Source organism: Schistocerca nitens, chromosome 5, assembly GCF_023898315.1.
Source record: "Schistocerca nitens isolate TAMUIC-IGC-003100 chromosome 5, iqSchNite1.1, whole genome shotgun sequence".
Taxonomy (NCBI): Eukaryota; Metazoa; Arthropoda; class Insecta; order Orthoptera; family Acrididae; genus Schistocerca; species Schistocerca nitens.
The window spans coordinates 746790440-746804580 of NC_064618.1; the positions used below are offsets into that span (position 1 = coordinate 746790440).

Consider the following 14141-nt stretch of genomic DNA (forward strand, 5'->3'; position numbering starts at 1 on the left):
AGAGTTTTGGGCATAGCTTTGTAAATAGATTTACGAAAATTGTTGACATCTCTCGTAGTTATATCTTGCGTATCTTCTCCTTTTAACTTCTGGTAAATAATTTTTGACGGTCTCTCACAAATATCTTCTATGGCTTTTCTGTAAAGTCAGAAATGATTTCTTGCCTCTGAATTATGTTATGAGGCATTTCTTCGTGATTGTGCTCTTTTTGACACTCTACGACATCCACCTCCACAACAAATAGTTTTAACTAAACTTCTGCAGCCATTAATGTTGCACGTCCATCGCGCTAGACCACCTTTCAGCAGTTTTCGAAAACCGAAGGTGTTACCTTTCAAAACCAACATTTTCCTTCCCTTCCTACTTACTGAAACTGTAAGCTCGTCTGAGCACATGTTCACTCTACAACAATCTGCCGCGAACTGCGAAGTGGCCGCAGGCAGCTGTGTTCATTAGCGCACACAATGTTCTGTCGCATCGTCAGTTTGGGAGGATTCGGTCCTGTTACCTGCTTACCTATCTCGTTTCGGGAGGATTCGGGGCTGCGCCCGTCGGAGGAAAGAAAGGACATACCACATCCAATAGGATGTTGCTCAGTAAAACGCTATGGTGTTCAAACCAGGCTTTGGAAAACTTTATAGTACACAGTTCCGGTCGTAAGAGTCGTTAACTGTCATAAATGTCATCTGACGCGGACATTTACTTCTTACTATCATTAAACACTCGTAACTTAACCACTTAAATGAAAATACGTGGAGACGATGTACTGTTAATTGCATACAGAGCAGTCCCGGTCGGAGTGTATAAGCGAACGGACGGCATTGAGAACGCTAGTGGCCACTTGTTTACCCACGCCAGACACGCCGTATTAGCGCGGTACGTCCAGACACCTCCACAAAGCCGTCACGTGCGCGGAACAGGTGACGCGCGAGTTGCAGCGCCGGCTGATCCGGCTGATCGCTTCTGAGCGGCTCGGATTATGCAGTAAGGGAGCGGTGAGGAGAGGAGAGGAGGAGGGAGGACACGGCGCTGCGCACGACCACCGACCGCCGACCGCCGACCGCGTACCGGCTCTCCTTGGCGGCAGGTCTGCAGGAAGCTCTGCACTTTCTCCGCTGTGCGCGTCCACTACCGCTAAGCGCTGAGCGCTAGTCGTGCCCGGACGCCTGCCCAGCAGCGACGCAGCAACGGTACAGGTGAGCGAGCGAGCGAGCAGCCGAGCTTCCGGACCGCCACACTTCCTCCCCCTCCCCGCAAACCTCCCTGTCCTCGACGTCTGAGCTCATGACCCCAGGCAATTAACAACGCCTCATCTGTACTTACATTCTACCTACATTCTCAGTATATGCGGACGAAGGCAATTAAGAAAGTAGACCGTTCGCCGGGTGCAAGTCTTTCGATTCGACGCCACTTCGGCGACTAGATGAAGATGAAATGATGATCATTAGGACAACACAACACCCAATCCCTGAACGGAGAAAATCTCCGACCCAGCCGGGAATCGAACCCGGGCCCTTGGGATTGACATTCTGTCGCGCTGACCACTCAGCTACTGGGGGCGGACAATTAAAGTCCCATCTGTATTTACCGGGTGATCAAAAAGTCAGTATAAATTTGAAAACTGAATAAATCACGGAATAATGTAGATAGAGAGGTACAAATTGACACACATGCTTGGAATGACATGGGGTTTTATTAGAACCAAAAAATACAAAGGTTCAAAAAATGTCCGACAGATGACGCTTCATCTGATCAGAATAACAATAATTAGCATAACAAAGCAAGACAAAGTAAAGATGATGTTCTTTACAGGAAATGCTCAATATGTCCACCATCATTCCTCAACAATAGCTGTAGTCGAGGAATAATGTCGTGAACAGCACTGTAAAGCATGTCCGGTGTTATGGTGAGGCATTGGCGTAGGATGTTGTCTTTCAGCATCCCTAGAGATGTCGGTCGATTACGATACTGCGACTTGGGGTTCCAAAGCCAGTGATCGTACGGACTGAGGTCTGGGGACCTGGGAGGCCAAGCATGACGAAAGTGGCGGCTGAGCACACGATCATCACCAAACGACGCGCGCAAGAGATCTTTCACGCGTCTAGAAATATGGGTTGGAGCGCCATCCTGCACAAACATCGTACGTTCCAGCAGGTGTTTATCAGCCAGGTTGTGGATGATGCGATTCTGTAACATATCGGTGTACCTCTCACCCGTCACGGTAGTAGTTACAAAACCAGAATCACGCATTTCCTCGAAGAGAAAAAGGCTCGATAACGGTAGATGTGGTAAATCCAACCCATACCGTGACTTTCTCGTCGTACAATGGAGTTTCCACGACAGTTCTAGGATTTTCGGCAGCCCAAATTCTGCAGTTGTGGGCGTTGACAGACCCTCGGAGCGTGAAATGAGCTTCGTCGGTCCACAAAACGTTACTCAACCAATCGTCATCTTCCGCCATCTTTTGAAACGCCCACACCGCAAATGCCCTCCGCTTCACTAAATCGCCAGGTAACAGTTCATGATGCCTATGGATTTTGTACGGATAGCATCGGAGGGTACGCCTAAGTGCCAACCAAACAGTGGTGTATGGAATGCCGGTGCGACGTGCGACTGCACGAGCGCTGACTTCCCCGTGCATAGACGAACCCGCTACAGCCTCCATTTCTTCCTGAACTGTCTCAGCAGCATTACGCCTTGTGCTCGGTCGGCCACTACGGGGTCTATCGTCTAAACAACCCGTGGCTTCGAACTTCGAAATCATTCTCGCCACAGCTGCATTTGTCAACGGACCTTTACCCGTTCGAATCCCCTTCCTATGGCGATAGGATCGCAACGCTGAACCAGCACATTCCCCATTCTGATAATACAGTTTCACTAAAAGCGCCTTTTCAGGTAACGTCAACATGCTGCGACTGCTGGCGCATCTGATTCTCTCTCTCATTACAGCTCATGCGCGGTCACTGACGATTTGCTGTCCAGCGCCATCTGTCGGACATTTTATGAACTTTTTTTTGTTCTAATAAAACCCCATGTCATTCCAAGCATTTGTGTCAATTTTTACCTCTCTATCTACATTATTCCGTTGTTTATTAAGTTTTCAAATTTATACTGACTTTTTGATCACCAGGTATATTCTGTTTAGGTACTGAGTATGTGCGAACAAAGGAAATTAACAGTGTCTTTCTGTACATGCATTCTGCTTACGTTCTCAGTTCCCCGAAACAAGGCAAATTAATATCGTCTCATGGGTACTTACATCATCTGATCAAAAGTATCCGGACACTCAATAGTGCACATTAATATGGGGTGAGTCGACCTTTCGCCTTTATGACAGCCTGAACTCTGTTCCGGACACTTTCACTGAGTTGGTTGGTTGATTGATTTGGGTGACGGGAACCAAACAGCGAAATCATCGGTCCCATTAGATTAGGGGAGGGTGGGGAAGGAAATCGGCCGCGCCCAAACGATTTAGGGAAATCAAGGAGAACCTAAATCGGGATGGCCGGATGCGTGATTGAACCGTCGCCCTCCCGAATCAGAGTCGTGTGCTAATCACTGCGCCATCTCGCTCGGTTTCACTGAGTTGTATGAATGCCTGTGGACGAATGACAGCCCATTCTTTCTCAGGAGCCGAAACCAGAGAAGGTGATGATGGCCGCTAGGGTGTGGAGCGAAGTCGAACATCCCAAAGATGTTCCTTTGGGTTAAGGTCGGGAGTCTTGGCCCAGCCATCCCATTTCAGGAATGTTAATTTCCACAAGCTTAGTAGGTAAATATAAACTTAATACTTGGAAAAGTGTGTTGTTGAGGGAAATGTACATTCCTAGCAGCCTTCGGGGTGGGATGAAAGTGTCGTGGAGTAACACATAAAAGTAATCTAAAACTAATGATACCAGAGCCAAATGGTTAATTTTTGGCGTTGCTGATTTGTGACAGTACTGTTGTTGTTGTTGTTATTGTTGTGGTCTTCAGTCCAAAGACTGGTTTGATGCAGCTTTCCATGGTACTCTGTCCTGTGCAAGCCTCTTCATCTCCGAGTAACTACTGCAACCTACATCCCTCTGAATCTGCTTACTGTATTCATTTCTTGGGCTCCCCCTACGATTTTTACACTTCACGCTTCTCTAGAGCACTAAATTGGTGATCTCTTGATGCATCATAACGTGTCGTACCAGCCGATCCCTTCTTCTGTCAAGTTGTGCCACAAATTCCTCTTCTCCCCAATTCTGTTCAATACCTCCTCATTAGTTACATGATCTACCCACCTAATCTTCAGAGTTCTTCTGTAGTACCACATTTCAAAAGCTTCTATTCTCTTCTTGTCTAGACTGTTTATCGTCCATGTTTTACATCCATACATGGCTACACTCCATTCAAATACTTTCAGAAAGCACTTCCTGACACTCAAATGTATACTCGATTTTAGCAAATTTCTCTTCTTCAGAAACGCTACCCTTGCCATTGACAGTCTACATTTTATGTCCTCCCTACTTTGACAATCATCCGTTATTTTCCTTCTCAAATAGCAAAACACATTTACCACTTTAAATGTCTCATTTCCTAAACTAATTCCCTCAGTATCACCTGATTTAATTCGCTTGCAACCCCTTATCCTCGTTTTGCATTTGTTGATGTTCTCCTTATATCCTCCTTTCACGATCCTGTCCATTCCGTTCAACTACTCTTCCAAGTCCTTTGCTGTCTCTGACAGAATTACAATGTCATTGGCAAACCTTAAAGTTTCTATTTCTTCTCCCTGGACTTTAATTCCTATTCCAAATTTTTCTTCTGTTTCGTTTACTGCTTGCTCAATATACAGATTGAATAACATCGGAGATAGGCTACAACCCTGTCTCACTCCTTTCTCAACCACTGCTTCCATTTCGTACCCCTCGATTCTTATAACCGCCATCTGGTTTTTGTACAAATTGTAAATAGCCTTTCGCTGGTGACAGTACTACACAACTATTAACCACTAGGAGTGAGGTTAGGTGAGGGAAGAGGTTGAGATATTAGCATAAGCCTAGAACACTTGAAAAAATTTTCACCAGACTTATTACTTACTATAAATTATTATGGTGTAAGAGGCGCCTAGCACTGTAAGAAGAATGCACGGGATGAGAATGAAGCGTCATGAAAGCATAATCGAAAACGATCCACATTAGTGTTTTTTGTATTCCTAGACTCATGGGTCCAGTATCAAGACATTTCATGCCTGGCAGTGTATGTAGGAGTGTAAACGGAGTGACACGCAAAGATAATTTGAAATAACTAATATTGATGTCGAATACACATTTCTAGGCGTCGTTAATCTGTGTAGTGACAGTTCCGCTGATTTCCATCCCTATATAAAATCGGAGTAAATAAATATGCCAGCAGCACCGGGTGAATAGTTAGTGGCTAATAAAGAAAGAGAACTATTTATTTGAAAATGTCAGTAAATTCGTACGGACGGAAATAAGATTTTTCAAGGATGTATGTTTAAAATGCAGAGTGTCTCATTAGGGTGGTCCTTATTTTTTTCGAATTTCATGTTTCTTCACGCAGATTCCCTAGAATTTTTCGTTTAGCTTTCAGAAGAATTTTAAGATCTATTTTATTCAAATTGAAGACTAGGAAACCATGCTGAAATCTAAATCTATTCCTCACTTCTTCGACGTGTGCAAACTCTTGACTCAAACGAACTTATCACTCCGCTGCAGAGTGAAAATTTCATTCTGGAAACATCCCCCACGCTACAGCCAGCACATGTCTATCCAGTATGCTTTCTTCCACGAGTCCTTGTATAAAGGGAGTCGTAACGCCAGAAAATGTTAACTAACGAAGGAAGACTTGCAGAAGAATGACGGTCGTGGAGCAACCGCCAACAAAGACAAATGTAACGTTTTAGGTACAAATAGAAGAAAATACCAACTGTTATTGGATTACACGACCAGTGATGAATCACTAGAAAAGCTGTCCAACCATTAAATATGCCTGTTAACCAATTTTTGAGTGGCGGTATTGCAGTGCCTGTCTTGTTCTTAATTACGATGCAAAGTTTCTTTGGAGATTCATGCATGTCCAAAGGAAGAGGCATTGCGGCGACTACAGCGTTATGAAATACAATAAATCTATTCGCAACTGTGAACATGAACAACCATCAGCTGTATAATGGAGTGACGACAGTGAAAATTTGTGCCGGATCCGGACCGTTACCCGGATTTCCCGCTTTCCCGCTTATCGCGGATAGCCTTACCATTAAGCTATCCAACTCAAACTTCCACATGTCCTGAACCATGTGTCTACAACCTGTACTCACTTATCCGTTACGTATATTTCCGTACAAGCGAGACATTTTACTTAAAGTTGCTTGTCGGGTGTAGGGGAATATACATAATGTACGGGAATGCACATAATAAATGTACGAGTACAGGTTGTAGACGCATGGTTGACGATATGTGGGAGTTCGGGTAAGGCCTCAGTCGTGCTCGGATAGCGAAATGGTCAAGGCGACCGCTTGCAATAAGCCCGGAACAAAATTTCATTGTCGTCATTCCATTTTACAGCTGATGGTTGTCCACATTCGCAATTGCAAATATATTCAATAATTTCTAGTGGAGCGACCGCATTAAACTAGTTGTCAGAAAGGCTGATTTCTGACAGATGAGTACGAGCAGAATTTCAAGAATAATTCTCTCACCAAGGAGATAACTTATATAATGTGTGTTTGATCGATTCCCGAGTACTGCTGACAGTGTGGGAGATAGAAAACATTCAAAACAATAGCAGCGCTTTCCATCATAGGTTCGTTATAGTAAGCGCAAGGACGTCTGTCATCTAACCACGGTGGCATGCACTATAAGATTACGTCGTGGACACGTTTACTGTTAATATTCCTCACGATGCTGTGGCCGGATTCAGCCCCGCATTATGCGCTAAAGCATTAACAACGCGGGGTGCTGACTGGACTGGATATCCTTTGCTGGACGTTCAGATGCTGTGCTAGTTCTGTGCAGGTGGACGAGCCTACACAGATGACACTTTTATACTGAATTTGAGACAGATGTAGCTTATATCAGACACTTACACCGTATTAACTGTTTCAGAAAATGCTTTAGGAGCTGGAAGGAGTACTTGCTAGATCTGTCACAGTCCTTATACAACAATAACATTTGACTAAAACTAGAGGAACACGAAACTTGACAGAACACTGTTGCAGAATCAACGAAAAAACCGAGCCAAATTCAAACGAATGCAAAATCTCTAAGACTGGCCATCTTTTACAGAAGCTCGAAACTTAGCGCAGACTTCAATGCGAGAAGCTTATAATAGTGTCCACAAAGAAATTTTGTCTCGAAACCTGCCAGAAAATCGAAAGAGGTTCTAGTGGTATGTAAAGTATGCTAGCGGCAAGACACAATCAATGCCTTCTTTGCGCGATATCAATGGACATACTATCGATAACAGTGCTGCTAAACCAGAGTCATTAAACATAGCCTTCCGGATTTTCTTCACCAAAGAAGACGAACATATACATGATTTAGGAGGCAATCTGAGCAGCCGCTTTAGGTTGTTTGCAGATGATGCTGTCGTTTATCGTGTAGTAAAGTCATCAGCAATTAAAAACCAATTTCAAAACGATTTAGATAGAATATTTATACTGTGCGAAAATTGGCAATTGACCCTAAATGATGAAAAGTCTGAGGTCATCCACATGAGTGCTAAAAGGAATTCGATAAACTTCGGCTATACGATAAATCAGTCTGATCTACATACCGTAAATTCAACTACATAGCTAGGAATTACAATTAAGAACAACTTAAATTGGAAAGAATACACAGAAAATTTTGGGGGGAAGGCGAACCAAAGATTGCGTTTATTAGCAGAACACTTACAAGAGGCAGAAGATCTACTACAAAGACTGCCTACACCACGCTTGTCCGGCCTCTTTTGGAGAACTGGTGCGTGGTGTGGGATCCTTACCAGATAGGACTGACGGAGTATATCGAGGAAGTTCAAAGAAGAGCAGAAAGTTTTGTATTATAGCGAAATAGGGGAGAGAGTGTCACTGACATGATACAGGATTTGGGGTGGACGTCGTCAAAACAAAGACGTTTCTCGCATATCACGAAATTTCAATCGCCAACTTTCTCCTCCGAATGCGAAAATATTTTTTGATGCCGACCTACATAGGAAGAAATTATCATCATAATAAAATAAGGGAAGTCAGAGCTTACACGGAAAGATACTGATGTTAGTTATTTCGGCCTGTTGTTCGAGATTGGAATAATAGAGAATTAATGTGAAGGTGTTTCAATGAACCCTCTGCCAGACACTTAAGTGTGATTTGCGGAGTATCCATGTAGATGTAGATGTGAAATTTTGATGACTGTTTTGATGTAGCCCTAGCTTTGAGATTAGGGAGGTGAACCAGACCTGGATTGAATCTGCGCTCCGCACCACTACCCTGGTTGTGGTCTCAGAGTTTTTCTTGATTGCTGTGCTTAGATGGTGATGGTGTGACATAAGAGAGGAAGCGCAGCAGCAGACACAAACAACAAGCTCACGATGACCAGAGTCATCTGTTGTGGGCCCAGCAGCATCTAGATGGCGCAAAATAGATTACCATGGACTGGTAAGAGTGAGTGAACATCGCAATGATTAACACGCTCCACTCGGATTCGAGAGGCGCGACAATCCATATTTCGGTTTCAGTAGTTTCTCTAAATCATCTGAGATGAATATTGGAATTGTTCCTTCGAAAGTTACACAATGGAATTCGTTCTCTATTGTCGTTCATCCCGAATTTGTTCTACATTTCTAACGAATTCATCACCGACGCAACGTTAAATCCTCATCTCCCTTCAGTCCGTTTTTAACTAATCAGTTTTTTTCGGCTTGTTATAGCTTTATACTCTTTTCCCTATTCTTACCACAGATCTTCTAGCAGACCAATGGATTGGTCCACCATGAGTGATCAAATATAATTATTTGAGAATGCTAGCCATTCATGGTGGCGAAACGCCATATTATCAATCAAACTGCTGCCCGGCTAAGAATCTGAAACATATATGCCTTCAGGCAATATATATATTTTCCAAACGTGTCTTTGATTCCTTCTTCTTCTTCTTCTTCTTCTTCTTCTTCTTCTTCTTCTCGTTGTGCTCTTCCTCTTCCTCCATCTCCTCGTCCACCTTCTACTCTCCTCCTCTGTCTTGTGCTAGGCCATACTATTTGAGCCTACGATCATATACTTGTTCAAGCACATATCTTTATACTCCCATTATTATTTTTAATTCTTCGTTAACCTTCCATTGTCTCCACATTGGGCAACTTATCGTTTCTCAGGGCTGCTAATCTTCGCCGAACTCTCTACGTCTTGTTTCACAGAGCAATAATAATTGAATAATTGTACCATGCAATCTCTCCTGTGCCGCTTTCTTAAAAGAACTCATTTTTCAGAACGAATTTTCTGTCAGCAGCGGAATGTGCACTGATTTGAAGCCCAGAGTATCTCGAAGTCGCCGGAGCTGTTCGACTGTACACGTACTACTGTTGTAGGCATCCATTGAAACGGTTGAATGACAGTGAATCCACGAGTAGGTGACTGTTGGACAAACACGCGTCATCACAGAAGCTTGCCTGCTCTGTAAAGCAGGACAGGCGGTGATCTGTGGCAGGTCTGATGAGAGAGTACAATGCTGGTACAGAGACATGTGGTTCGGATCACACTGTTCAGAGCACATGAAAACATGGGGCTCCAGAGTAGACGACCCAACGTGTTTCCGAATTATCCCAGCAACATCGCCAATTACGATTGCAATGGGCACGGGATCATCGAGGTCGGACCATTGATCAATCGAAACATGTTAACTGGTCAGATGAATCACGTTTCTTCTTACACCAGGCCGATAGCCGTGCCCGAATACGGCGTCATCCGGGCGAAAGGCCGATCGACACATGCACCGCGCCACATACGTAGGCCCGTGGGAGAAGCATTGCGCTATGAAGGATAATCACCCGGGGTTCAGTGGATAACTCTTCGCATCACAAGGCCAGAATTGTGTTACAGTGGTTTGAGGAGCATGATACTGAACTCAGGCTGACGCCTTTGTAACCAAATTCACCTGATGTGAACCCGACGGAAATCAGCTGGGGACGCTATCGGCGCTACCTCTATGCCCACATCCCACTGGCCTACAAATAATGGGAATTTCATGAGCCGTGCGTAGACTTATGGTGCCACATGCCTCCGGAAACGTAACAAGGACTTATCTAGTCCATGCCACACAGAAAACTCGTCATAGTGAGTTCCAAAAGTAGACCAACACGCTAGTAAGCAGGTGGTCATAATTTCTTGCCTCATGAGCGTACATCGTCGAAGCCCCCCGGGACGCAACTGGCTTATGATCTGCCGCTCGACCATGAAATCCAACTTTTCTCACCTCCCGCCTAACTGTCATAGTACATGCAGTGGATCCTGATGCAGTTTGGAATTCCTGTGTGATGCTCTGGACAGATGTCTGCCTATTACACATTACGACCCTTTTCAGCTGTCGGCGGTCTCTGTCAGTCAACAGACGAGGTCGGCCTGTACGCTTTTGTGCTGTACGTGTCCCTTCACGTTTCCACTTCACTGTCACATCGGAAACAGTGGCCCTAGGCATGTTTATGAGTGTTGAAACCTCGCGTACAGACGTATGACACAAGTGACACCCAATCACCTGACCACATTCGAAGTCCGTTGAGTTCCGCGGAGCACGCCATTCTGCTCTCTCATGATGTCTAATGACTATTGAGGTCGCTGGTATGGAGTACCTGGCAGTAGGTGGCAGCACAATGCACCTAATATGAAAAAAGTATGTTTTTGGGGGTGTTCAAATGGTTCAAATGGTTCTGAGCACTATGCGACTTAACTTCTGAGGTCATCAGTCGCCTAGAACTTACAACTAATTAAACCTAACTAACCTAAGGACATCACACACATCCATGCCCGAGGCAGGATTCGAACCTGCGACCGTAGCGGTCGCTCGGTTCCAGATTGTAGCGCCTAGAACCGCACGGCCACTCCGGCCGGCTTTTGGGGGTGTCCGGATACTTTTGATCACATAGTGTATCTCATTAAGTTTGAGCTCTGATACGTTAAAAGATTCTAAAGGGATGGATGTCAAAGATATTGAACATTTTTTTATCCTTCTAATAGACAAGAGTGACTAGTGGTTTCTTTTAAATCATCTCATTGTGACCTGCGCTTCATTTTCGGGAAAGTAATGCGCTTTAAATCTTTGTCACGAAAAAGCACATTGTACTGTCGTATTGCAGCTGTGTAGAGGATTTACGTGATTTGTTCTAGGGTTGTTGTCTGTTCAGTAACGACACTGCTGTTTACTTGTATAGCTTTTCATCTGACAGGACTTAATTGAGAATTTCATTGTCTAAATTTGTTTGGGTAGACTGCTAAAGGAAATTGTTTATCGTTCCGTTCCAGTACTTGGGGTGCTCTGATTTGTACGGATGAAAACTGCAACTGATGTGCATAATTAGGCGAGCGCCCTCTTGGGACAACGCGGCTGCAGCTACTTGGTTGCGATCTGAAAGCATTTGACACGTGGTTTAATACTCGATATTGTGTGAAGTACAGGATTTGCGAGTTCTTCTGTAGGTCTCCAATCCGCGTCTGTATTGCATAACTTAAGGCCACCCAAGCATTACAAAAAGTAGAAACTCTCTCTGTTCAGCTTTCAAGCAGTCGTTGTTTTTGTATATTTCTTCTTGTTGGGAAAAGCGTTGTACTTTACGTTACAACGCTTCATTATTGCCAAATGGCAAATAGTGTATCGGTCATGGTTTCTGTTACGCAATGGTGCCAACGGCAATTGTCTATCACAGTGCACTTCTAATTTTAGTTTTTTTTGTCCCCTTGTGTTTATACCGACGCTGAATGGTTAAAACCACTATCACTGACAACAACCACAGTTCATTTCTGGAAACAGTACATACTAGTTTTGTATTGTTTGACTAGACTTCTAATCCCAGTCTACTCTACCAGTGTAGGTTCATTCGACATTGGGCAGGACAGTCGCCTATGAATAGTCTTCTTGTGAGAGGCCCTGCAAAATGGAACTTAGCCATTAGAAGATACCGTCTACAATCTGCACTAATAGTAATTGTTACAATTTACATGATAGAACTTTTAAGGTAATGTTTTACGTCATAATGACTTACAATAAATAAAGTTTCTCATCAACTGATCAGTGCTTCTTCACCACAGACGTTAAGTCGTTGTTCTTGGATGGTGTCTGCAGTCGAATAAAACTTTTTAAAAGACGTCATGGTCACCTTCGACTACTGAAATGATTCATTTTTAAAATCCACTATTGCAGTTTCGGCCTTTAGCCATTGTCGAGTAGAATGACGGTTTCACATTTTGACATGCACTAAAACACGAAATTTTCGTTGTGTTCCACGAGAGACAGGCGAAAGACCGAAACTGCTATGGCAAATTTTAAAAATAAATAATTTTAACACTCGAAGGTGGCTATGACGGTTTCTAAAACTCGTGGCTATTAATACTAACAGAAAAATTTGTTTTATTTAGTCTACAGCAGCACTTTTATTTTGTTAAATAAGTACTGGGTTCGATACCAAGTACTATTATTATCAATGATCTACGATCAGAAACGAAACAATGCACGATTAAAATATTGTTTAGGTTTATTGACAAACCATTTTTCTGCATGATAGCTAATATATGGTACGAACAGCAAACTTAAAATACGTGACGCTTCATATCCCGGGTGCGCATTCGCCAAACTCGATTACGAAGTAGTTGACAATGTATTACTAAGTAATACGATGTGTTACCAAGATACATACTGCCGCCAGAAGTATACGGAGTTATTTTGATACATACTATAAAAGATATGTGAAAATATTGCATTGCATAACACATGGGATGTAAGAAGAAAATAATGAACGCATAGCACAGACGCTTTTACACCTACATGGGTAAGCGAATTTGGCGACTGCATGCCAGGGGGAGGGAGCTGCCTATATTTTATGGTTGCACTTCGCACTATACTTCAACGATCGCACAGAAAAATATTTCATGAATGAAGAGTAGAAATGGGAAACGTTCTACGTGAAATTTTTTCATAAACTCGTTTCCAGTGATAGTGGCTGTTTTTTATGTTCGTACACTTGTATCAAGTGCCAAATCATGAAGGAAATGTTTCATACATTCATTACCAGAAGATTCGAGTTCCTAAGTGCTATGCATCAAAGCCTCCTCGATTTGGCCTGGGATAGTCTGAAAAAATAACACTCAAGTTTTTGGTGAATGGGCGCAGCTTTTTGAGCTGCGACAGAGATTTTACAGTTATAGAGAAACGAAGGCCTTTGTACCCCAAGATTTACCCAAGTTTTTTGAGTCAGCTTAAGTTATAAACCCAGTCGTTTAATTTCAAACCATACAACTGACTTCACTGTTTTTAAAGTTGCTGTTGGAACATTACTTTCAACGCAGGCGTGTAAGATCTCCAATTGCAGTATGATCAAAGTGTCTCATACTCATCTGTCTCAAATATTCTTATGCTGAAACAGAAGAATGGGAAAATGTCATTGTTTTCAAAAGAGGAAAAACCGTGGTAGATGTTTGCCATGCCGTGCTTCATCTGGAAGACAAGCCGTGTTTATCGGTTGCAAAACAGAAAGACCTGGTCACGATGTTGCCATTTCTTCCTCGACAACACAGGAAGTTTTGCAGTAAACTTCGAAACATCTCATAGCAAGAACAGAGTTTTATAAGAAACAGAAGTTGGTACTGAGACATATTTTTCGTGAGTTTAATTTTCTTATTCTCTTGCAAAGAAATAAAAAAAATAAAAGCATTGAGAAATGGTTTTCGTTGACTACAGCTCTACTGACATGTTACTGCTGTATTTCTGTACATGAACTGTAACAGATAAAACACAGTGGCTCTGCATTAATGACATGTGGAACAAAAACTTCTTAATTGGTACTTAGAATCTATCAGTTTCCTGATATTGCAATTAGAACGTTGTATATATTATTTATTTTCTCATTTGCCTGATAATTGTTTTTGCTGTAATGAAGTGGGCAGTGTAATTCTATGATATCAGCTTACCTTCTCAGTT

At 43.0% G+C, this 14141-nt stretch overlaps 1 protein-coding gene across 2 annotated transcripts in view; it reads left to right on the forward strand.

Moving 5' to 3' along the window:
* The first annotated feature begins 1068 nt into the window (after positions 1-1068).
* The window catches only part of LOC126259374 (uncharacterized), a 439019-nt gene continuing 425946 nt past the window's right edge, over positions 1069-14141 (forward strand). Inside the window, exon 1 of one of the 2 annotated variants that reach the window (XM_049956115.1) lies at positions 1069-1196. The gene's annotated coding sequence lies outside the window, so the exon portion shown is untranslated. The remainder of the gene's footprint in view (positions 1197-14141) is intronic. The other variant, XR_007546506.1, reaches the window with a different exon arrangement.